Source organism: Neophocaena asiaeorientalis, unplaced genomic scaffold (genome assembly GCF_003031525.2).
Source record: "Neophocaena asiaeorientalis asiaeorientalis breed wild unplaced genomic scaffold, Neophocaena_asiaeorientalis_V1.1 scaffold45, whole genome shotgun sequence".
Taxonomy (NCBI): Eukaryota; Metazoa; Chordata; class Mammalia; order Artiodactyla; family Phocoenidae; genus Neophocaena; species Neophocaena asiaeorientalis.
Window position 1 is genome coordinate 7,655,171 of NW_020174642.1, and position 23,158 is coordinate 7,678,328.

A 23,158-nucleotide genomic window follows, 5' to 3' on the forward strand; every position below is an offset into this window, starting at 1 on the left:
ATGCGTCACTAGGATGCTCTTGGAAGACAGTAGTAGGATTTGAGGCTGGAGCAGTGCACAAGGGTCCAGAAAATTCCCTTAATGCCGTGGTAGGCTGCGGATTCATTCACTCGGCATAGCCAACGAGCCCTATTCGGAATCCTAAGGTACAACAGCGAGCAAAATACTGTCCTCGTGGAGAGGACATTGTAATCCCAATTCCTACGCAGTAGAATAACAACCACAGCATAGAAAAGTTAAAGGTAGTGGTTTAGAGCAGACCCTGGAGCGGGACTGACCCTGGGCCATGCCGGGCTGTTCAGTGTGTGACTTTGAGCAAATCACAACCTCTGAGCCTCAATTTTCCTCACTTGTAAACTGTAGATAATATTTGTGCCTACTTCATAGGGTTGTGAGGGTGTAATGGGTTAATATGTGTTCTTAGCCTACAGCAAGCACCCTGTACGCGCCAGCTTTTAATTATTTAGACACCACATAGCAAAAGTTTTTATATATGTTTGTAAGGGAGCGATCCAAACGTGTTTGAACGAGTGCATCAGCAGTCTTTTCTTGTATCTGTTGGTTCAGCAAACACTGATGGGGATTGAGATGAAGGAATGAGCTACAGCTTTGCCATCCAAGATTTCAGTGTCTTTTAGGAGAAATGATGCTTACATCGTTGCAAAGAATGACAAGAAGGAAGGTTAACCCACCTGTGGGAGGGGGAGATGGTAGAAGTTTGAGTCTTCAGTGTGTGGAAAGGGATTCCAGGTACATGAACAACAGAGGGCCAAGACGTGAATAACATTCCAGGTTTAAGGAATTCAAGTTTAATATGACTACTTGGGGTGACTTTGGAAGTATGAATGGGACCCATTAAATCAAAGTTTAAATTGGGGGGGGAGTTAAAATTGGGAACAACTGAAGGGTTCTAAGCCAGAAAGGATTCTTTTCATTGTAGGATAGATTTGACAGGGTTAAGACCAAGAGGCAGGAAAATCACTTAGTCGACCCCGAAAATAGGAAAGAGATGAGATGCATTAGGGCAATCATTGTAAAGATGGAGAGAGAGATGGGTTCAGAAATAGCAAGTTCAGGGCTTCCCTGGTGGTGCAGTGGTTAAGAATCCACCTGCCAAGGCAGGGGACACGGGTTCGAACCCTGGTCTGGGAAGATCCCACATGCCACGGAGCAACGAAGGCCTTGTGCCACAACTACTGAGCCTGCGCTCTGGAACCCACGAGCCACAACTTCTGAGCCCACATGCCACAACTACTGAAGCCCACGTGCCTAGAGCCCATGCTCCACAACAAAAGAAGCCACCGCAATGAGAAGCCCGTGCACTGCAACGAAGAGTAGCCCCTGCTCGCCGCAACTAGAGAAAACCCGCGCACAGCAACAAAGACCTGATGCAGCCAAAAATAAATGTAAGTAAAATAAATTTTAAAAAGAAGCTCAGAAATAGGAAGTTCAATCAGTAAGATGAGGTTGAAGTGGAATGAGAGGAAAAGTCACAAAAATCTCAAGTTTGGGGCTTAGTAGGTCAAGGTTGTGCCACCAACTGAGATAGGGCATCCAGGCTAGTTAAATTGTTACGATGGATAACTACTTGGAACAACTTGATTAGTTGAAGTTACAGCGCATATATTCCTGTGGGACAGTATGAGCTGATGCTACAAGATTACCAAAGTTAGCAAATAACAAAGACATGAAGAGGAGAGAATTTAACCTTTCAGAGATAGACGAAGGAGTTGCATACTTCATTTTGTAGCAAAATCATAAAAGTAAAAGCCCCAAAACATGTTACAAGAATTTATATCCCAAGCACTGGTCATTGTCCAAAACTGCAATTCTGGTGTGGGCAGCATGGTAACCATTACAAGAGGTCAGAAAAGATGACAGGAGTTTTCCCTTGTACAAGCCCTACTAGTTCCTTTACAACTTACCCTGACGTCCATGACAAGCACTGTTCCTAGGTTTGGAATAGAGACACAAGGATTTCTGACAAGAGGCAGAATATCTTCCCCCTTCAGCTGTCAAGTGACAGAAACCCAGATTTGACTCCCACTTACAGACAATGAAGAGGAGGAAAGGGGAGAAAACTGTCCATCAGCAACTCCACAGTTGGGACCTGCCTTATTTGAAGTGGTCTCCAAATAAGGCGAGAATCATGTTTGGATCCCTCACGCAATTGAATCCAAGCCATCCCAAATGCACACACTAAGGTTTGCTTTTGGGTAAATGGAAATAGCTTTTGAATTTCACCACAGGAAAGCTACATGGAAAACTAAATTATCGAAAAAGTGCTTTGTAAGCAAGGGTTGGAAGATGTTAATGGCTGGTGACATCAGCTATAATGCTGTCACCCATCTCCACTAAAAGGGAACTACTATGATGTTTTAGTCCTTGGCAAGCATCCTGGATACACGTCACTGATCTTCACAATGGTCAGGTGCTCTTAATACGCTAACTTCACAACTGAGAAAGCTGAGGCCCAGAGAGACTGAGAAGTGCCCAAGGACATGTAGCTGCAAGCCCGGTGGGACAGCACTATTAAACTGAGCACAAGCACTGCAGAATGCTTTCTGCCCTCGCCGCATTTCATAAAGGAGGAAATCGGAGCCCAAAGTCCAGGGGGCCTAGACAAGATCACACAGCTAGTACATGAGAGAGCTGAAATTTGAAAATGCATAATACGTGCATTATCTCACCACAGGCAAGTCTGAGCTAGACTCTATTATTCTCATTTTAAGAATGAGGAAACTGAGGCTTAGAAAGTTTAAGAATTTGCCTAAGGATGAATCATCATAAAAAAAAAAAAAATTCAGTGGGGCCTTCCAAGTCACCATTTAGGAGTCACAAAGGTATTAAGTGTGAAAAGCACATCTGGAAAATGGTGAGCAAACCAGACTGTTTCCAACAGTTCACATAGGAGAGTGGTCCAAAATGAGGATTAAAGAGTAGATTAGGGTCAATTTTAACAGTAAAAAATGAGGTCGGTCTGTGAGCAGTGGAGATTATGCAAAGGAAATTATATACATCATTCAGATTCTAATATCAATATGTTAATGCAAGTGTCCATTATTAACTGAATTTAGATTCAGCTAGCAGACATCAATGATGCAGGCACAGTATCAGCATAGTTCTGAGGGATGTAAAAAAGTAGATGACGTTGGACCTACAGAACAACGATACCACAAAACTGAATCAGCACATGGAAGTGAATTCAAGCGCACCCAAAGCCCTGCATCATTTCATTCATTTAACAAAAACTGAATTTCTGTAAGGCGGGCACCATGTGGTAACGCCCAAGGACATGTAGCTGCAAGCCCGGTGGGACAGCACTACCTTGAACTGAGCACAAGCACTGCAGAATGCTTTCTGCCCTCGCCGCATTTCATAAAGGAGGAAATCGGAGCCCAAAGACCAGGGGGCCTAGACAAGATCACACAGCTAGTACATGAGAGAGCTGAAATTTGAAAATGCATAATATGTGCATTATCTCACCACAGGCAAGTCTGAGCTAGACTCTATTATTCTCATTTTAAGAATGAGGAAACTGAGGCTTAGAAAGTTTAAGAATTTGCCTAAGGATGAATCATCATAAAAAAAAAAAAAATTCAGTGGGGCCTTCCAAGTCACCATTTAGGAGTCACAAAGGTATTAAGTGTGAAAAGCACATCTGGAAAATGGTGAGCAAACCAGACTGTTTCCAACAGTTCACATAGGAGAGTGGTCCAAAATGAGGATTAAAGAGTAGATTAGGGTCAATTTTAACAGTAAAAAATGAGGTCGGTCTGTGAGCAGTGGAGATTATGCAAAGGAAATTATATACATCATTCAGATTCTAATATCAATATGTTAATGCAAGTGTCCATTATTAACTGAATTTAGATTCAGCTAGCAGACATCAATGATGCAGGCACAGTATCAGCATAGTTCTGAGGGATGTAAAAAAGTAGATGACGTTGGACCTACAGAACAACGATACCACAAAACTGAATCAGCACATGGAAGTGAATTCAAGCGCACCCAAAGCCCTGCATCATTTCATTCATTTAACAAAAACTGAATTTCTGTAAGGCGGGCACCATGTGGTAAACACTGGCTCCCGGGCTTCCGTAAGATAAATCCCTAGAAATAGAAGAGTTAACATCTTGAGAGACTTCCAGAGGACTTTTTTTTTTGTTTTTTTGGCTGTTTTGGGTGTTTTTTGCTGCACGCAGGCTTTCTCTAGTTGCGGCGAGCGGGGGCTACTCTTCGTTGCGGTGCACAGGCTTGTCATTGCAGCGGCTTCTCTTGTGGAGCACAGGCTCTAGGCGCGCGGGCTTCAGTAGTTGTGGCTCACGGGCTCTAGAGCGCAGGCTCAGTAGTTGTAGCGCATGGGCTTAGTGGCTCCGTGGCTTCCAGAGGATTTTAAAAGGAAAAATGAATGAAGGTGTCTGACTTTGGGATCAGCCCCTAGTCACTCGCAGACCTTGCATCTAATTCCCAAGGCCCTTCCTCCCCTTTCCGGCAGTGTCACCTTTCTCTCAGGGCCTCTTCTTCCCTCTAAGTCTAACCCAGCCAGGTGTCCCCTTAATGCAACTTGTCCCTGCCTCCCTCAGCAAATTGTTTCCACATTTATCTCTTGCCTCTCCAGTTCTGCCTCTCCCTTGTTGTTGGCTTCGGTCCCTAGTGTTCCCACATTGCAGGCATTGACCCGTGTCCGTCTCCAAGACTTACCAGTTCTTCCTTTGAATGTTTCTCAGGGCGTTGCAGAAAACACAGGTTGGACATGACCTTGGGAATGTGGGAGCCAGACTCAGAATGCCCCTGTGTTTCAACACCACTTACTAGTTGAGCAACTTTTCTGTGGCACAACGTTTGTTTTTGGTTTTTTAATCATCTTTAAAATGGGGATGACAGCTAACAGATAACACATGTTGAATGTTTCTATATCCTGGGCACTGTGCTAAACCACTGACGTGTATTCTTTCACGCTCATGCAATGGCTGGCGTTGTTTGGGAGTTCTGCCAGAGAGGATGCCTGTAAAACTCTTTGAACAATGCCTCTCTCTCAGCATGACGCCATCACAGAAAAATGAGTATCTTTCTCTCCGTTCCCTCGGTCACCAAAGAGCCTCCTCCTTGACTCCCCGCCCAATTAATCCTATCACGACTTTTACATTTCCCGAAGCACAACTTGGCATATTCTCTAATCAAGCCGTTCTTGGTCCCTATCACCTAAAGCTGAACTCCTGGCTTGTTTTGAAAGCTGGGTGGGCTTTCAAGGGGGGCTCTCCAGGCTCTACGCTCCCCCGCACTGCCCCTGCTGCACTCCCAGCTGACTGCACTAACAGTTAAGGGCTCTCTTGCCCCCTGGCTTCATCCAGTAAGAGGCCCCAGCGGGAGATGGCAAGGGTGGGTTTCTATTTTCCCAGCTCCCTTCCTGCCAAGCTGTAGGTTAGTGGCGGCTACTGTTCCTCTCCTGGAGGCCACAGTTCACAAGGGACAGCCCTCTTTCCACACAGCAACGATCTCGGGGTTTTGATACCCCTACCTTCCCTGGCCCCCAGGACTTGGACTTGTCTTCTGAGTCAGATGGCCATTGGAGGCAGCCCAGGGTGCTATGCCATCCTTTGCTGATTTATTTTAACCGCCCACACCCTCGTAAATAGCATCATTAATGCTCCTCATAACTATCCCAGCAGATTATGCATTCTGTTTTCTTCCAGAACTCTGATAGGTACTAATTCTCTCCGTAATGACTCCTACCCTCCACTGTAACCCCTGTGGCTGTTCAGAACACCTGCTCTCCAGGTCTCCCCTCTGCTCCCATATTTCTTCCTTGTCTGTATATATCTGTCCTCTAGCCTGAAAGAATCCATCTAGATCCCCAAACTCCTTCCTTCACAGAACCTTTCTTACATCATTTGGGTCCTGGTTAATCTCATTTCAAAAATCTTAGAATCATCTGTCTTTTCTATCACACGTGCAATCCATCAGTAAGCCCTGATGAGCCCACCTTCAGAGGAGATCTTGAATCTAACCACTTCTCACCCAGATGAGCACAGCAACCTCCTAAATGTCTTCCTCCTTCTGTCTTCATCCTGTTACCGCCCATTCTCAACAGGCAGCTGAAGGATCCTTAAAACCAGTCAGGTCTGCCCTCCTCTCAAAACACTCTGATGGTTCCCATCTGACTCAGAGGAGAAGCCCAAGTCCCAGAGGCCCCAAGGAGCTGGCCTTCCTGGTACTTCTCTGACCTCTTGTCCCACTGTTCTCCCCTCCTTTGACTCTGCTCTGACTACACCGGCCACCTTGTTGTGCCAGGCACGCTGCTGCCTCAGGGCCTTTGTACTTGCTGTTCCTTCTGCCAGAACCCTCTTCCCCTAGAAAACTGCATGGCCCAGTCCCTCTCTTCCTTTAAGTCTTGGCTCAAATGTTACCTTTCCAGAGAGACCTTCCCTGACTACCCTAAATAAAAGTAAAACTTACCCTCACTCTGCACCCCCATTTCCCCTTTCTCCTTCCTGCTTTCTTTTTTCCTTAGTACTTTCGACCTTCTAACCTACTGTGAAATTTGCTTATCTCTTTTGTTTATTGCCTGTTTCCTCCCACTCTATGAGGGTAGGCAGAGATTTGTGTGTCTTGCTCTCTGAAATCCCTCTAGAGCTACAACCAAGCCTAACATATGGTAAGTACACAATAAATAGTTGTTGGATGTTTAATGAAAAATTCCTTTTGACCAGACAGTTCCTCAATATGAGATAGTTATGCTCTCAACATTCACTCATAAACCTTTTGGATGGTGTGGTGGTTAGACCTGGGGACAGCCCACAAAGTCCTCTTGGCTCATAACATACCTGGAGACCTGGCCCCCAGCCCGGGCTGTTGCCATGAAGACAAGGCCAGCACGGGTAGAGCTTGGAAGGCCGGGAATGCCTTGTCCCTCTCCAGGCCCCAACTCACAGTGACCCCGTGAGGGAAGGGCCTCCTGGCTTCCCTCAAAGGCAGGAAGAAAACAAAGTTTCAAGAGATGAAGGTGAGTGGAAAGAGAATTTTCAGGAACAGGATTGGAGGCTGCTTTGGGGAGAGGACTGAGCGCTCCAGGGATGGAACATTCTGTCATGCCTTTCCCGTGGGCGTGGCGTGGCCTCTGCCTCCCTGACCACATGGCGCCCCGTGCCCCCGGGACCAGCTGGCTCACCCCCACCGCCAGCAGCCTCCGGCCTGAGCCCCAGCTGAAACCGTGCACCTCAGATTGGGACTTGGAGCCACGTGCCGGGACTCAACCCAGCCTAAAGCCAGATTTGGACTTGAACCCGGCCAAAACCCACAGTCTTCCAACTGAGATCACATACCTGGTTTCAGGACTTAATGAAGCTCAGGTTCTTGATGTCTCATCGCAGAAAGTACTCAGCGGGAGACAAAGTGATCGGTTAGAAGTGGATTTATTTAGAGAGAAACACACTCCACAGAGCGTGGGCCATCTCAGAAGGTGAGAAAGGCACCAGGGTATGGGGGTTGTCAGTTTTTATAGGGGTGGGTGATTTCATAGGCTAATGAGGGGGAGAAGTATTCCAGCTATTTTAGGAAGGGGCGGGGTTTCCAGGAATTGGGCCACTGCCCACTTTTTTTTTTTTTAGGTACGCGGGCCTCCCACTGTTGTGGCCTCTCCCGTTGCGGAGCACAGGCTCCGGATGCGCAGGCTCAGCGGCCGTGGCTCACGGGCCCTGCCGCTGCGCCGCATGTGGGATCTTCCCGGACCGGGGCACGAACCGGCGTCCCCTGCATCGGCAGGCGGACTCCCAACCACTGCGCCACCAGGGAAGCCCCTGTCCACTTTTTGATCCTTACGGTCGGTCTTGGAACTGTCATGGGGCCTGTGGGTGCGTCATTTAGCTTGCTGATGTGAGCGTATACAGAGGCTCAAGGTCTAGTGGACGTGACTTGTCTGCCGTCTTGGACCCATTTGTTTCTAATCAGTTTACGTCATGTCCTCGGGCTGTGTCATTCTTTCAAAGGTTGTGCCCTGCCTCCTTCCCTCCTGTTTCACAAGACAGAAAGCACCCCCTCCCCCCTCCCCCATTCTCCAGCCTCTCCCCTCAAGCAGGCACCGCCTTCTGGGGTTTCCTCGGGGTTTCCTCAGGGCTTCCTCAGGCAAAGATGAGGAGACCAAGGAAACTGGCTTCGGGGCCCGCCCGACAGATGAGCCTCTGGAGCTGCTGGGAGGGAGCGGAAGCCCCGGGCAGGAGGAAGTCTGTAAAGACGAAAGGACGAAGGGTGGAGGCTGGGGTTGAAGGAGGGCTCCAGGGACCCCGGGTCACCTCGCTGGGGAATACTGCCCTCCTGAGTAGTGTAGGTGGAGTGTAAGCTGGGTGCCTAAGGGAAGACTTCCCGTTTTCTGTGATGATGTTTGACACCTAATTGCAGTAATAACTTCCCTGTTTATAACCTGGAGAAAGCTTCCTGGTCGCTCATTTTCACTTACAGGCAAGTCTGGCCTAGAGCAGGTCAAGAAACCCACAGTCTAACACAAAATAATGTTAATTAAAAAAAAAATTAAAGCCACCAAAGGTTTAAGATATGAATGATGGCAATGATGGGGTTAAGATAATGTTTGAATTAAGAACCCAGAATCTTTCTAGCTACGTGAGAGGGAAAGACTTTATCAACCTACTCCCCATAGGACCCAGCCTAACCTCCAGAAGAACTGGGCTTTGTGTGGGGTTAGACAGGGGTTGGTTTCTTTCTCCAGGCCTTTAAGAGAGCAGAGGCTAGAATACTGACCAGCCCATGGATTCGTACCACTCACATAGAGGAGATAACGAAACAAAATTAATGCAGTCATAGGTAGTGTGAGAATTATCCCAAAGTGGGTATGTTCATTACAATTTTGTGAGTAGATTTATTTTCCATAACAATAACAAGATGGAATTTCCTACAACAAACCGATTAGACAAGCTTTGCCAAAATCTAACCTCACAAAGGTTACACATCCCACAGAATTTAATTATAAAGACTTTGCAGCGAGCAGAATATGACAAAAGAACATCTTGCTCTTTGCAGTAAAATATTTAAAAACTCAATTTTATGATGACAAGGTACACTATAAATTAAACGTTTACCTTGATACAGATCTTGGTCCGACATGGCTAACACTTTCTAATTAGTAACTGGAATTACTAGAATATAAGTTCTTCAGCTCTCTCTTTTTTTCTTTATAAAAAAAGAATAATGACCAGCCCAATACTCTGAATTCTCTACAATCTTACAGCCTTTCAAGGATTCTAACTGCATGGTTGTCTCATTAAGATGGGGATGGATTGACCTATAGGTATAAAGTTCCCCCAGTGGCAAAGAACACAGAACTAAACTTTGCCAGCTACATAAAGCAGGAGACACACAAGCTACCTGCTTGCTACCAGCCAAGCACAGCTTTCAGAGCTTCCTAAGTTCCCCACAAGAGCCTAGAACCAGCAAAGATTCCATCAGGTGGAAGAAGGTATTTATTTTTTGCCATTCTCCTCGTTGTTTTTTTTTTGTTTTTTAAAAACCTTTCTGACGCTCTTTCCCACCTGACACTTGAAGCTTTAATGCCCTGCCACCAAGTACAAAACACCCCAGTCGTCTTCTGAATGCATGTATTTTAACACACCATTGGCATGCACCTTCATTTGACCCAAGGGACATTATGTCACAGCCTAAAATAAATAGACAGTTAACACTTGCATCATTTTAAGAATCAACCAAGGCATGCATGAAGTACCTACATTCATCTGATCCCTCAGCTTCATTCCAGAGTTGAACTTTACCCCGTCGCCAGTTCCTGGGGCATAGGGTGTTGGGAGGCGGGATCAGAGGTTGCAGAATAACAAGGAGGTCAGGGACAGGGGTAAGGGGCAGCCTCAGGAATGGGAGGGATGCGGATGGAGCAGAACGGTGTTTCTGCAGTACCTGGGGAAGCTGAGTGTATGCAAACCCCGTGACCCGGCAGTCCCATTTCTCAGATTACATACAGCAGAGATGCATGTTTGTGTTCATCAGAAGACACGTGCAAGTATGTTCATGGCAGAACTACTTATCATAGTTCCCAACCGGAAAACATCCAAATGCCCAACAACTGTAGAATGGATAAAGAAACTGAAATTTATTCATAATACTGGTAAACTATACAGAAGTGAAAATGGATGTTCAACATAAACGACTCATAAGGATTGAGCAAAAGAAATCAGACGGACACAAGCGAATTCCCTGGCGGTCCAGTGGTTGGGACTTTGCCTTCCAGCGCAGGGCGTATGGGCTCAATACCTGGTCGGGGAGCTAAGATCCCACATGCCTTGTGGCCAAAAAACCAAAACATAAAAACAGAAGCAATATTGTAACAAATTCAATAAAGACTTTAAAAATGGTCCACATCAAAAAAAAAAAAATCTGACACAAAAGAGTGCATACTACATAATTCCATCGATGTGCAGTTCAGAACCAGGCAAAATGAGCCTGTGGCATTAGAAGTTAGGACAGTGGTTGCCTTTGGGGGTGGAGAGAGTGACGGGAAGGACACTTCTGGATTTTGGAGTATGCTCTGTTTCTTAATCTGGGATGTATTATTCACTTGGCGAAAAATTCATTCATCCATATGCTTATGACTTATCCACTTTTCTAAATAGATGTTACATGTTGATTAAAAGTTTACATTAGAAGAAAAGAAACAAGGAAAAACTTCCATGGTGCCTGTGGTAGTCAGATTAAAGGCTTCCCCAAAATACCCACATCCTAACCCTGAGAATTTTTGAATATATTATGTTACACAGCAAAAGGGATTTTGCAGATATGATCTAGTTAAGGACCAGGATCCAGATCGGGAGCCTATCCTCAATTACCCAGGTTGGCCGATGCAATCACAGGGTCCTTATCCAAAGAAAGCGAGAGTCAGAGTCCAAGAGGAGGAAAGCAGAGGTTAGAGACGTGCTTTGAAGTTGGAGGCAGGAGCCGCAGGCCAAGTAATGTGGGCGGCTAGAGGCTGGAAAAGGCCCGGAAACTCACCCTCGCCCAGAGAGGCCAGACAGAGCACAGCTACCCCCAGCACCTGGGCTTTGACCCATTGAAACTCATTTTTTTTCCTTATAAATTGTATTTATTTATGTTTGGCTGCGTTGGGTCTTCGTTGCTGTGCACGGGCTTTCTCTAGTTGTGGTGCCCAGGGGCTTCTCACTGCGGTGGCTTCTCAGTGCGGAGCACAGGCTCCAGGCGCACGGGCTTCAGTAGTTGCAGCACGCAGGCTCAGTAGTTGTGGCTCGTGGGCTCTAGAGAGCAGGCTCAGTGGTTGTGGTGCACGGGCTTCATTGCTCTACGGCATGTGGGATCTTCCCGGGCCAGGGCTCGTGTCCCCTGCATTGGCAGGAGGATTCTTAACCACTGTACCACTAGGGAAGTCCCTGAAACTCATTTTTTACTTCCGACCTCCACAACTATATAAAATAATAAATCTGTGTTAAGCTGCTGTTTGTGATCATTTATTACAGCAGCTATAGGTGCCAGAAGCAACTTTTAAGATCCTAATAATCAACTCCAGTAACGTAATTAATAATTTGCCATAGTTACATGAAACTATTTAATTCATCATTCAAAAATTCCAGACTCTGGAAAAAATACCTCTCTTCCCTCTCAGCTTAATTAGATAATTCTCAAAAGTAGGTTCAGCTGTGACTCCAAGGTATTTAAAGATGAATGATCAAGTTATTTCCATCTGGCCACATAGTTGTTTTCTGTTTTTTTGTTTTTTTCTTTGTTTGTTTGGTTTTTAAGTTTGGGCTTCTATCAATAATCGGGGTTCGATCACAGAAAGCAAACCACTGGGTACGTAACAAGGATCTGACCTTCTGCAATTGTGGAAGCTGGTTAAACGGTCTCTGTAAAGCTATCCTCTTGCTTTCTAACGCTGGAGGCTGACGTCCACAGGGCAGGCAGTCGGAAAGAGAAAAAACTGTTCATAAAGTGGGTAGAAGGAGGACAGACAAATCCAGAGACAGAGGGGAACCGATGTCAGCTCACCGCCAGGCTCCAAATTTGAGGATGTGGTGTCCTGTGAGAGAAGGTAAAGCACTCTTTGTCAAAGAGCTAAGTCACATCTGGAGCACCTGGGGCGAGAAAAGAGTAGCTCCGGGGAGGCTGGGCCAGCAAGTAACCCGTGCAGGTGAACTCCAACAGCACCTGGGTGCCTTGCATAGTCCTGCTGAGTGTAAACCACCACAGGGCTCTGGCTCCACCCCTCCCTTCCCAATCAGACGCAGAATGTCTTTTGTAGCCCCACCCCCATCCCCCGCAATGAAAACACACAGAGAGGAGAATTCTGGGAAATGCTGTTCAGCTCACCAGGTCGGCCGGCTCATTACAAAGCCACCAGTGGCTGTGCTCTTACTAGCTGGCATCCCTTGGGGAAAATCCCTTCACTCCATCTGAAAGATGGAAACTGTAATAATTTCGCAGGGACCTTCTTGAGACTTAAAAGGAATAATATATGTTCTCGACACCATGCCTAGAATATAAGACACTCAAATTTTTGTTGAATGAGTTCATTGATCCTTAGATGCTCAAAGAATATACTTTTGGTCTAAATGTACTTCTGGTCGCTCATAAAGATAATTAGCTCTTTGAAATGGTACAAGAATTCTTACATGCACATTTAAGATTAGTGATAACATCATAAATCTTTTATCTATTTCTGGAGGACAAAAATGTCAGAGGACGTGAAGTTGACTCTGGATTCCACCTCGTACTAGGCACGTGAGCAAGTTAGATGAACATGGTGACTGTGCTGTTAGTGAAAGACAAAAGGGATAGCTCTCACCTCGCAGAGTCGTGTTATCTTAGAAAATGTGGGTACCTGGCACGTAGCAAAGTGTATAATAAAACCCTTCTTTTTCCCCCTCAATAATGAAAGACTATTTTTGTGGGGTCAAATGCAATATGATGTGAAAACATTATTTTTTAAAATTAATTATTATTATTTTTGTTTTCGTGGTACGCGGGCTTCTCACTCTTGTGGCCTCTCCCGTTGCGGAGCACGGGCTCGGGACGCGCAGGCTCAGCAGCCATGGCTCACGGGCCCAGCCGCTCCGCGGCATGTGGGATCCTCCCAGACCGGGGCACGGACCCGTGTCCCCTACATCGGCAGGCGGACTCTCAACCACTGCGCCACCGGGGAAGCCCAAGGCAGGTGGATTCTTAACCACTACACCACCAGGGAAGTCCCTGTTTTTTTACATTTTTAATTGAAGTATAATTGCCTTACAATATTATATTAGTTTCAGGTCTACAACAATGTGATATTTTTATGCATTACAAAATGGTCCCATGATAAGTCTAGCTGCCATCTGTCACCATACAAAGATTTTGCAATATTATTGAGTAAATTCCCTATGTTGTACATATATTTTGTAAATGGAAGTTTGTACCTCTTAATCTCCGTCACCTATTTCACTCATCCCCCCCAACCCCTCCCCTGTGGCAACCACCCGTTTGTTCTCTGTATCTGTGAGTCTGTTTCTGTATTATGTTTGTTCCTTTGTTTTCTTTTTTAGATTCCCAGAATAAACATTTGCTCATCATCATCATCATCATTTTTACTAATGTGTAGAAAACAGCCTGGAAGCAACCTAAATGCTATCCTCTGTGGTAGCACGTTGGTGGCTCTGTTTTCTTCCTGGTGCTTTTCTATGTCTTTAAAATCATCTACAATAAACTTTACATGTTATTTTTGAAGCAACCTTCCCCCCTAATAAAACCCCTTGTCTTATTTTCACAAGCCCTTTCCTTTGACTCCATTTACATAGTTTCCATGGTGCCTTCTGCTCCTCCACATATGAAAAAATACTTAGAATTAGATCCTTTCTGTGTTCCCAAGACCAAGCATGCATCTCACCCTCTCCATATAGTTTTTATCGTTACCCCATCTGTTAGATTCCTCTAGCTCCTCCTTTCCATAAGAGGGACAATTTCTGTCCTAACTCTTATTATGGTAAACAGTAAATGTATCTTGTGGATAGTTGTACTGTAAAATTCAAATATGCTTAGCATAGGGAGAACGTTTTCTTCTAGCCAGTAGGCAGGGCACACCCTGCCAAAATCAACTCTACCTTTTCAGCATCTGATTCAAAGGGCAAATATTTCTCCATGGCTACCCTGTAATCTAAATTTAGACGCTTCAGCAAAAATATCCACGTTTTAAAAATATTTATTTCAAGATTCCAAAGAAATGCAATGCCAAGTTTAACAACGTCAAAGCACAAGTGTTTTATTAACCAAGGGATGCTCTTCTTTTACTGTTCTTTTGCATTCTTCCCCCTCAAATTTTTATCTTGACATTCACCAAGCCTATAGAAAAGTTGAGAGAACGGTACTAAAGAAACCTTGTATATCCTTTATGTAGTCCGTCAATTGTTAACTTTTTGCCACGCTGCCTTATATTTATTTCACCTGACCCGTGTGAAACAAGTCATACACATCATGGCTTTTCATCTCAAATAATTGAATATGTACCTATAACTGGCTGCTCGCCACTCAAAAGCCAATAAAGAGGCAAAGGTGGTGGAAAGGAAAGCTTGCTTTAATTCGGATGCCGGCAACGGGGGACGGGGGAGGGCGGATGCCTGTCAGAAGATCGACTTCCCCCACTGACAATCAGTGGGCAAGAGCTTTTATAGGCTGAGGGAGGGGCTACATGCAGAAACAGCACAGGTAGCTCTGACGGTCATCTTTTTTTTTCTTTTTTTTAAATTTATTTTTAGTTGCATTGGGTCTTCGTTGCTGCACGCAGGCTTTCTCTAGTTGCGGCGAGCGGAGGCTACTCTTTGTTGTGGTGTGTGTGGGCTTCTCATTGCGGTGGCTTCTCTTGTTGAGAAGCATGGGCTCTAGGTGCGCGGGCTTCAATAATTGTGGCACGCGGGCTTCCATAGTTGTGACTCGAGGGCTCTAGAGCACAGGCTCAGTAGCTGTGGTGCATGGGCTTAGTTGCTGTGCGGCATGTGGGATCTTCCCAGAGCAGGGCTCGAACCCGCGTCGCCTGCATTGATAGGCGGATTCTTAACCACTGCACCACCAGGGAAGTCCCTGAGAGTCACCTTGAAATGGGTCATCGGTGGTCTGATGAGCATCATCTTGACTGTTTTAAGTAGAGTTAGTCTTCAGTTCCAGGGTCGGTTTGTTCCCACTTCCTTGAGGCCAATTCTTGGAACTGTGGCAGCTTATGTCATAGCTACAGTCTCATCATTATGTAGTTAACTCCTTCCACCTGGCGGGGGTTTCATTATCTATAAGACAGCTCACAGGACATGGCTCAGAATATTATCTGTAGCCCTTAAGAAGGAACTAAAGGTCCTTGACCTTTAGAATTGTTCCTTCCCCAACCTTCTCCCCTACCTTTGGTTTTTTTTTAATTGAAGTATAGTTGATTTACAATATAAGGTAAGTTTCAGGTGTACAGCATAGTGATTCAGTTCTATATATATTCATATTCCTTTTCCATTCTTTTCCATCATAGATTATTACAAGATTATTTTTTGTTATTTTGTAGTTTTTTTATTTATTTTATTTTTTATAACATCTTTATTGGAGTATAATTGCTTTACAATGGTGTGTTAGTTTCTGCTTTACAACAAAATGAATCAGTTATATATATACATATGTTCCCATATCTCTTCCCTCTTGCGTCTCCCTCCCTCCCACCCTCCCTACCCCACCCCTCCAGGCAGTCACAAAGCACTGAGCTGATCTCCCTGTGCTATGCGGCTGCTTCCCACTAGCTATCTACCTTACGTTTGGTAGTGTATATGTGTCCATGCCTCTCTCTCGCTTTGTCACAGCTTACCCTTCCCCCTCCCCATATCCTCAAGTCCATTCTCTAGTAGGTCTGTGTCTTTATTCCTGTTTTACCCCTAGGTTCTCCCTGTGCTAAACAGTAGGTCCTTGTTGTTCATCTATTGTCTCCCACATTTGTTTAGAAATTGACTTTTTGCAAGAGTCCAGGCCATTTGTCTTCTGAACTGTTTCACATTCTGAATTTGCGCAATTATTCTTCATGATTAGATTCAGGCCAAACATTTTGGACAAGATTTTCTCATAGGTGATACCATTTAGTTTTCACTGCTTCATATTAGGAGGGGCACAATATCACTCTGGATGTTGTGAGGTGATGCCAAGTTTGATTACATTTTTTTTTAAGATTTAATTTTTTATTTATTTTTGGCTGTGTTGGGTCTTCGTTGCTGAGCGTGGGCTTTCTCTAGTTGCGGCGAGCGGGGGCTACTCTTCGTTGTGGTGCACGGGCTTCGCCTTGTGGTGGCTCCTCTAGTTGCGGAGCAGGGGATCTGGGCACGTGGGCTTCAGTAATTGTGGAGCACAGGCTTAGTTGCCCCGAGGCATGTGGGATCTTTCCGGACCGGGATCAAAGCCATGTCCCCTGCATTGGCAGGCAGATTCTTATCTACTGTGCCACCAGGAAGGCCCTGGTTTTTTTTTTTAACATAAATAAAATCATGCAATGATTAATTTGCTTGAGATTAAGTACAATTTAATTATTAAATTAATCTGATTCTCTCTCTCTAACAATATTTTGAAAATCTTTGTTTTAGTAGCTCCCCTGTGTTTTTCATTTTTTAAACTGCCCCGCTATTCCATAGGGTGATGTATTAAACACTTGACAAGATCTGGGATGTCTACTCATACAGACTGAATATTTGAGTCACCCCTGTCCAATATTCCTATACTGAAACTTTACCCCAAGTGTGATGGTCTTAGAAGGTGGGGCTTTGGGGGGTGATTAGGTCATGAGGGTGGAACCCTCATGAATGGGATTAGTGCCCTTATAAAAGAGACCCTGAGAGCTTTCTTTTGCCTTCTACCCCTTGACAAAACAGCTAAAAGATAGCTGTCTAAGAACCAGGAAGTGGACTCTCAACAGACACCAAATCTGCTAGCACTTTGATCTGGACTTCCAGCCTCCAGAACTCTACTAAATAAATGTTTGTTGTGTAAGCCATCCGGTCTATAGCGTTTTGTCATAGCAGCCCAAATGGACTAAGACAAGCCCAAATTTTTCTTAATCAAAATCCCAGTGAAAGATGGGAAAAACATTTGCAAATCATGTATCTGATAAGGGATTGCTATGCAGAATATGTAGAGAACTCTTAAAACTTAACAGTAAATAACCTAGAGATTAGTCCAAGGGTTTTTTTCTGCCTCTGGGCTGTACCAACTAGATTATTGCATAATGTTAGGTTATGACATTTACTTCAGCCTCCTATGAGATTTTTTCTTTTCTTATGTTTTAGCAGATCTGTCCCTCCCCCATATTTTAGCTTTCAAAGTTGATTCATGTAAAATAATTTATGTATTAAGTCATGAAGCTAGTATTAAAATGAACTCCCTTGAACACACCATCCAATTAAAGAGTTAGACCATGATATGGGGAATTCCCTGGTTGTCCAGTAGTTAGGACTCAGTGCTTTTGAAACCATGCATCTCAGATTGGGACTTGAACCCATGAGTCTGGGACTCGAACCTGGCCAAAACCCACAGTCTTCCAACTGAGATCACACACCTGGTTTCAGGACTTAATGAAGCTCAGGTTCTTGATGTCTCATCACAGAAAGAATTCAATGAAAGACAAAGTGATAGGTAAGAAGTGGATTTATTTAGAGAGAAACACACTCCATAGAGAGAGTGTGGGCCATCTCAGAAGGTGAGAAAGGCACCAGGGTATGGTGTTGTCAGTTTTTATAGTGGTGGGTAATTTCATAGGCTAATGAGTGGGGGGAGTATTCCAGCTATTTTAGGAAGGGGCAGGGATTTCCAGGAATTGGGCCACCACTCACTTTTTGATCATTATGGTCTCCTTAGAACTGTCATGGAGCCTGTGGATGTGTCACTTAGCTTGCTGATGCGTTACAATGAACGTATACTGAGGCTCAAGGTCTAGTGGAAGTCGATTTGTCCACCATCTTGGACCCATTTGGTTCTAATCCTTTTATGTCATGTCCTCAGGCTATGTCATTCTTTCAAAGGTTTTGCCCTGCCCCCTTCCCTCCTGTTTCACTTTTACTGCCAAGACCCAGGTTCAATCCCTGGTCAGGGAACTAAGATCCCAAAGCTGAGTGGCACAGTGAAAAACCAAGACAAAACAAAACATGATCAACATTGTTGAAGTTAACCTCCCAATTTTATTCCCTGCTTGGCCCCCAGAGGTACCCACTGGCCTGAACTGTATGTTTATCAGACACTGCTTTGGTTTTTAGTTATAAATAGTTTTACTAGGTATATAGGGTTCCTTCCATAGCATACTGTTTAGTATCCTTGGTTCTGAGCTTTGAAAAAGTGAGATCATATGTAGCTGTATCAGCTGAGATCTCTCCCAAAACAAACATCCACTCTCGTGGTTCAAAGGAAAAAATTGTGTTGAAGGAGGTACAAGTTGGGGCCTAAGTTGTGGGAACCAAGAAGGACAAGACCAGAGCGGCCTTGCAGAGCAGCCAAAAAAAAAAAAAGAGGACAGAGATCAGGTGGATGGAAGCAAGTAAGTGAAAACCTGTGTATGCTTGGTTGAGATTTTCTTTCACTGCATACAGTAGTGTTTCTGTTTCAGCCTTGTTGCATGTGACTGTGGTTCATTCATTTTTAAGAACTGTTTAATATGCTGTTGGATGGATGTACACCATTTATTAACCCATTCTCTTGTGGACGGACGTCTGGACTGTTTCTAGTGTTTTACGGCTATGAACAATGCATGCTGCTATGAAGATTTCTGGGATAGTGGGTGGAGGGCTTTGCCTGCAACCAAGAGTCTCATCGAAGCCGGGAAGAATCCTGGGGTTTTACAACCTTTCCTGGAGCAGAGGTGACCCAATCACTCCAGGGTGGATTCATTAGCAGGACAACTGTTTCTGTTTTTCATTTTGCTAAAATACATATAACACAAAATTTACCATTGTAACCATTTTCAGCGTACAATGCGGTGGCATTAAGTGTGTTCACAGAGAACTGTTTATTAAAGTAGTAAAATTGAACAGGTAGCTCGCATTCTTGTTTTTTTTTTTTTTGCGGTACGCGGGCCTCTCACTGTTGCGGCCTCTCCCGTTGCGGAGCACAGGCTCCGGACGCTCAGGCTCAGCGGCCATGGCTCACGGGCCCAGCCGCTCCGCGGCATGTGGGATCTTCCCGGACCGGGGCACGCACCCGTGTTCCCTGCATCGGCAGGCGGACTCTCAACCACTGCGCCACCAGGGAAGCCCTGTTTTTTTTCTTTTTAGCTGGCATTATTGTTAAGCCAAGGTTTCTCCCACAAATTTTACACACATAGTATGTACAAATTTTCAGATTTCTTGATTTATTTATGGGAAAGGTACACACAGTTCTGGGTAGAATTTAGCTGAGAAGAGAATACAAGTTTGGGTTTAAAAAAAAAAATCTCTTTTGGGAATTCCCTGATGGTCCAGTGGCTAAAACTCTGTGCTTCCACTGCAGGGGTCACAAGTTCGATCTCTGGTCAGGAAACTAAGATCCTGCAAGCCGCGAAGTGCGGCCAAAAAAAAAATCTCTTTTAATAGATTCTTTTTTTTTTTTTGAGCAGTTTTAGGTTCACAGCAAAATTGACTGGAAGTTATGGAGAGTTCCCTCTACCTCGTGTCCCCACACATGAATAGCGTCCCCTGATATCAGCATCCCTACCAGATGGTACTTTTGTTACAACTGATGCTGCTGCACTGACACATCGTTACCATCCAAAGGCCATAGTTTACATTAGGGCTCACCCTTGGTGTTGTACAATCTATAGGTTTAGACAAATATCTAATGACAGCTATCCATCATTATGGTATCACACAGACCAGTTTCACTGCCCTAGAAGTCCTCTGTGCTTTGCCTGTTCATCCCTTTCTCCTCCACTAAGAGTGCAAGTTCGTATTTTCATGTTTCCTTTCTTTTCCTAAGGGGGCCCCCAAACATGAAAGGTGTGGTGAATGTAAAGGAGGTCTTAGGCTTATGAAGCAGGATGTGATGAAGTTAATTTAGCCAATCCCCTACTGAGAGACACCGGGCTCCTATCAATTTCCGCCATTACTATCAATACAAACATTTCTGCCATTAACATAAAAGAATCTGAAAAAGAATATATGTATAACTGAATCCCCTTGCTTTACACCCGAAATGAAGACAACATTGTAAATCAACTATACTTCAGTTAAAAAAAAAAAAGGAATGAACTGATACATGCAATAACATGGATGAATCTCAATCTCAAAAACATTCCTGAGTGAAAGAAACCTGTTACAAGAGTACATATCACGTGATTCCATTTACATGAAGTTTTAGAATAGGCACAGCTAATCTATGGTGGATAAGGTAAGACTGGAGTGGGAGTAATGATAGAACAGGAAGGGGTGTGAGGGGATTTCTGGGGTGATGATGATTTTCTATATCTTGACTGGGGTTTGGGTTACACAGGTGTGTCTCATCAACAGTACACTTGAGATCTGCACATTTCAGCAGATGCAAATTTCACCTCAAAAGAAAAAAATAGAACCATAAACAAATATTGAACTCTAATTAATTATATGCATGCTGAAGTATTAGGGGGAAGTGTCCTGATGTCTGCAACTGACCTTGAAATAAATGAAGAAAACAAGATGAATTGTTGGTTGCAGGGAGGAACGGGTAGATGAACAGAAAGATATGGAATAAAGCAAGTATAGTGAAAACATCAATTGTAGAATCTAGGTGGTGGGTACATGGGTATTCTCTATAAAATTGTCAACTTTTCTGTATATCTGAAACTATCATAATAAAATGTTGGGACAAAAACTGTACCACAAATTGGGGGAAAATACACTTTTATTGGAAGGTTAAAATTGAGCCATATAAAACTGAAATAAAACTCAAATTCTAGCCGTGCAACTTTCTAGCTAGTTGCTTAATTTATGTCTGCTGCAGTTTTCCCATATATTATGTGGACATGATTCTTCTTTTGTAGGGTTTTGTGAGAATGAAATTAAGTAATATACTTAAAGTATATTAAAAACATAGTGGGTAAACAATGAATGGGTGCTTTTATATTCCTCTTGGTGGCTATAATCTAAGAGTTCAAAGAAGATGGCCCTCGATGCGGATTAGAAAAATCTAAGGAGGCTTCCTAGGAGGTGTGATTTTAAAGAAGAGTAGAATTCAGCCAGAGCAAATCAAGGGCTTTTCTGGTGGAAAAAAAGCCTGAGGAAAGGCCTAGAAACAAGAATGAGTTCACGTGGGCAAGTTTGGTGAGAGGCGAAGACCCTGCATTTTGTTTTTTTCAAAATAAAATTAAAATATCTGTGTATGTCAATCTCCTGATAAAGGAAGACTTGAACAATTTACTAGGCACCCACGAACACTTTCAGGGGCAGGGTCTCTACATGTGAAGTGAAGACAATTTTCAGTTCTGTTGTCTGAGAGTAGAATTTTACTGTCTACTGCTTTACAACTTCCTGGAAACAAAATTTCATTCCCTTTGCCCTCTTTGCCAAGAGATGCGGGACCTGGCAGGAACTGAAGCTGCCAACAAGAGTCCTTTCTCGGGCTTCCCTGGTGGCGCAGTGGTTGAGAATCCGCCTGCCAATGTTTGGGGAACGAAGATCCCAAATGCCACGTGGTGTGGCCAAAAACAAAAACAAACAAACAAAAAAACCCACGCCCTCCAAAGTGCAAACCATCTCCCCTTTCAGCCTCCTTTGCTGTCTCACTTCCACTCTTGTCCTGTGTAGTAGGCAGAACGATGACCCCCAAAGGTGTCCATGTCCAAATCCTGGAACCTGTGACTTTGTTACTTTACATGGCAAATGGATTTTGCAGATGGAATGAAGTTACAGATTTGACACAGGGAGATTCTTCTGGATTATCTGGGTGGGCCCAACGTCCTTGTAAAGGGAAGTGAGGCAGGAGGGTCAGAGGCAGAGAAAGATGTGACGGCAGAAACAGTGGACAACGTGATGCAATCGCTGAGGGGCGGCACACAAGACAAAGAATACAGGCGGCCTCCAGAAGCTGGAAAAGACAAGGAACCAGAATGTCGCCTAGAATCTCCAGAATGAACGCCGTCCTGCTGACCCCTTGGTTTTAAGCCCAATGAGACGCATCTCAGATTTCTGACCTCCAGAACTTCAAGGTGATAAACTTATGTGGTTTTAAGCCACCAATGTTGTGGCAATTTGTTCCAGCAGCCAGAGTTAGCTTTTATTTTTAAAAATAAATTTATTTATTTTTAGTTTTGGCTGTGTCGGGTCTTCGTTGCTGTGCGCGGGCTTTCTCTAGTTGCGGCGAGCGGGGGCTACTCTTCGTTGTGGTGCGCAGGCTTCTCATTGCAGTGGCTTCTCTTGTTGCGGAACACGGGCTCTAGGTGAATGGGCTTCAGTAGTTGTGGCGCGTGGGCTCAGTAGCTGTGGCGCGCGGGCTCAGTAGTTGTGGCGCACGGGCTTAGTTGCTCCGTGGCATGTGGGATTTTCCCGCACCAGGGCTCGAACCCGTGTCCCCTGCATTGGCAGGTGGATTCTTAACCACTGTGCCACAAGGGAAGCCCCAGAATTAGCTTTTAAAAGTATAAACTGGAGCACATTGATCCCCTTTTCAGTGTTTTCCCATCACACTCGGAACAAAACCCAGACTCTGTGATCTGGCTCCTGCGTACCTATTTCTCCTCAGCCCCTACTGCTCTCCCTAACCCTGATTAAGCCTGCCTTTAATTCCTGGACTAAAGCCAGCTAATGTCAACCTCAGGGCCTTTGCACTTGCTGTTTCTTCTGATCAGAATGCTCTTCCCGCAGACCCTCACATGGTGGGCTCTTTTCCTCTATGTCTCTTCAGAGATGCTGCTGCCCCAGGGCAGCTTTCGCTAAACACCCTCTGCAAAATAACATGGCTCCATTTTCTAGAGTCTTGCCCTCATTTTGTTTTCTTTATAACCCGACTTCCTGAAATTATCTCATGTATGTAGTTTTCATTTGTCTCCTGCTGGCCTCCTCAGAATGTAAGCTCTAACAGGGCAGGGAACTTGCCTGTTCACTGAAGTATCTCTCACCTTACCCAGACACAGGGGCCATCCTAATAACCACATGTTGAATGAGTGCGTGACTCTATCTTCCTGATCACACACCGTTGTTTCACCAGTGAGCCTTCC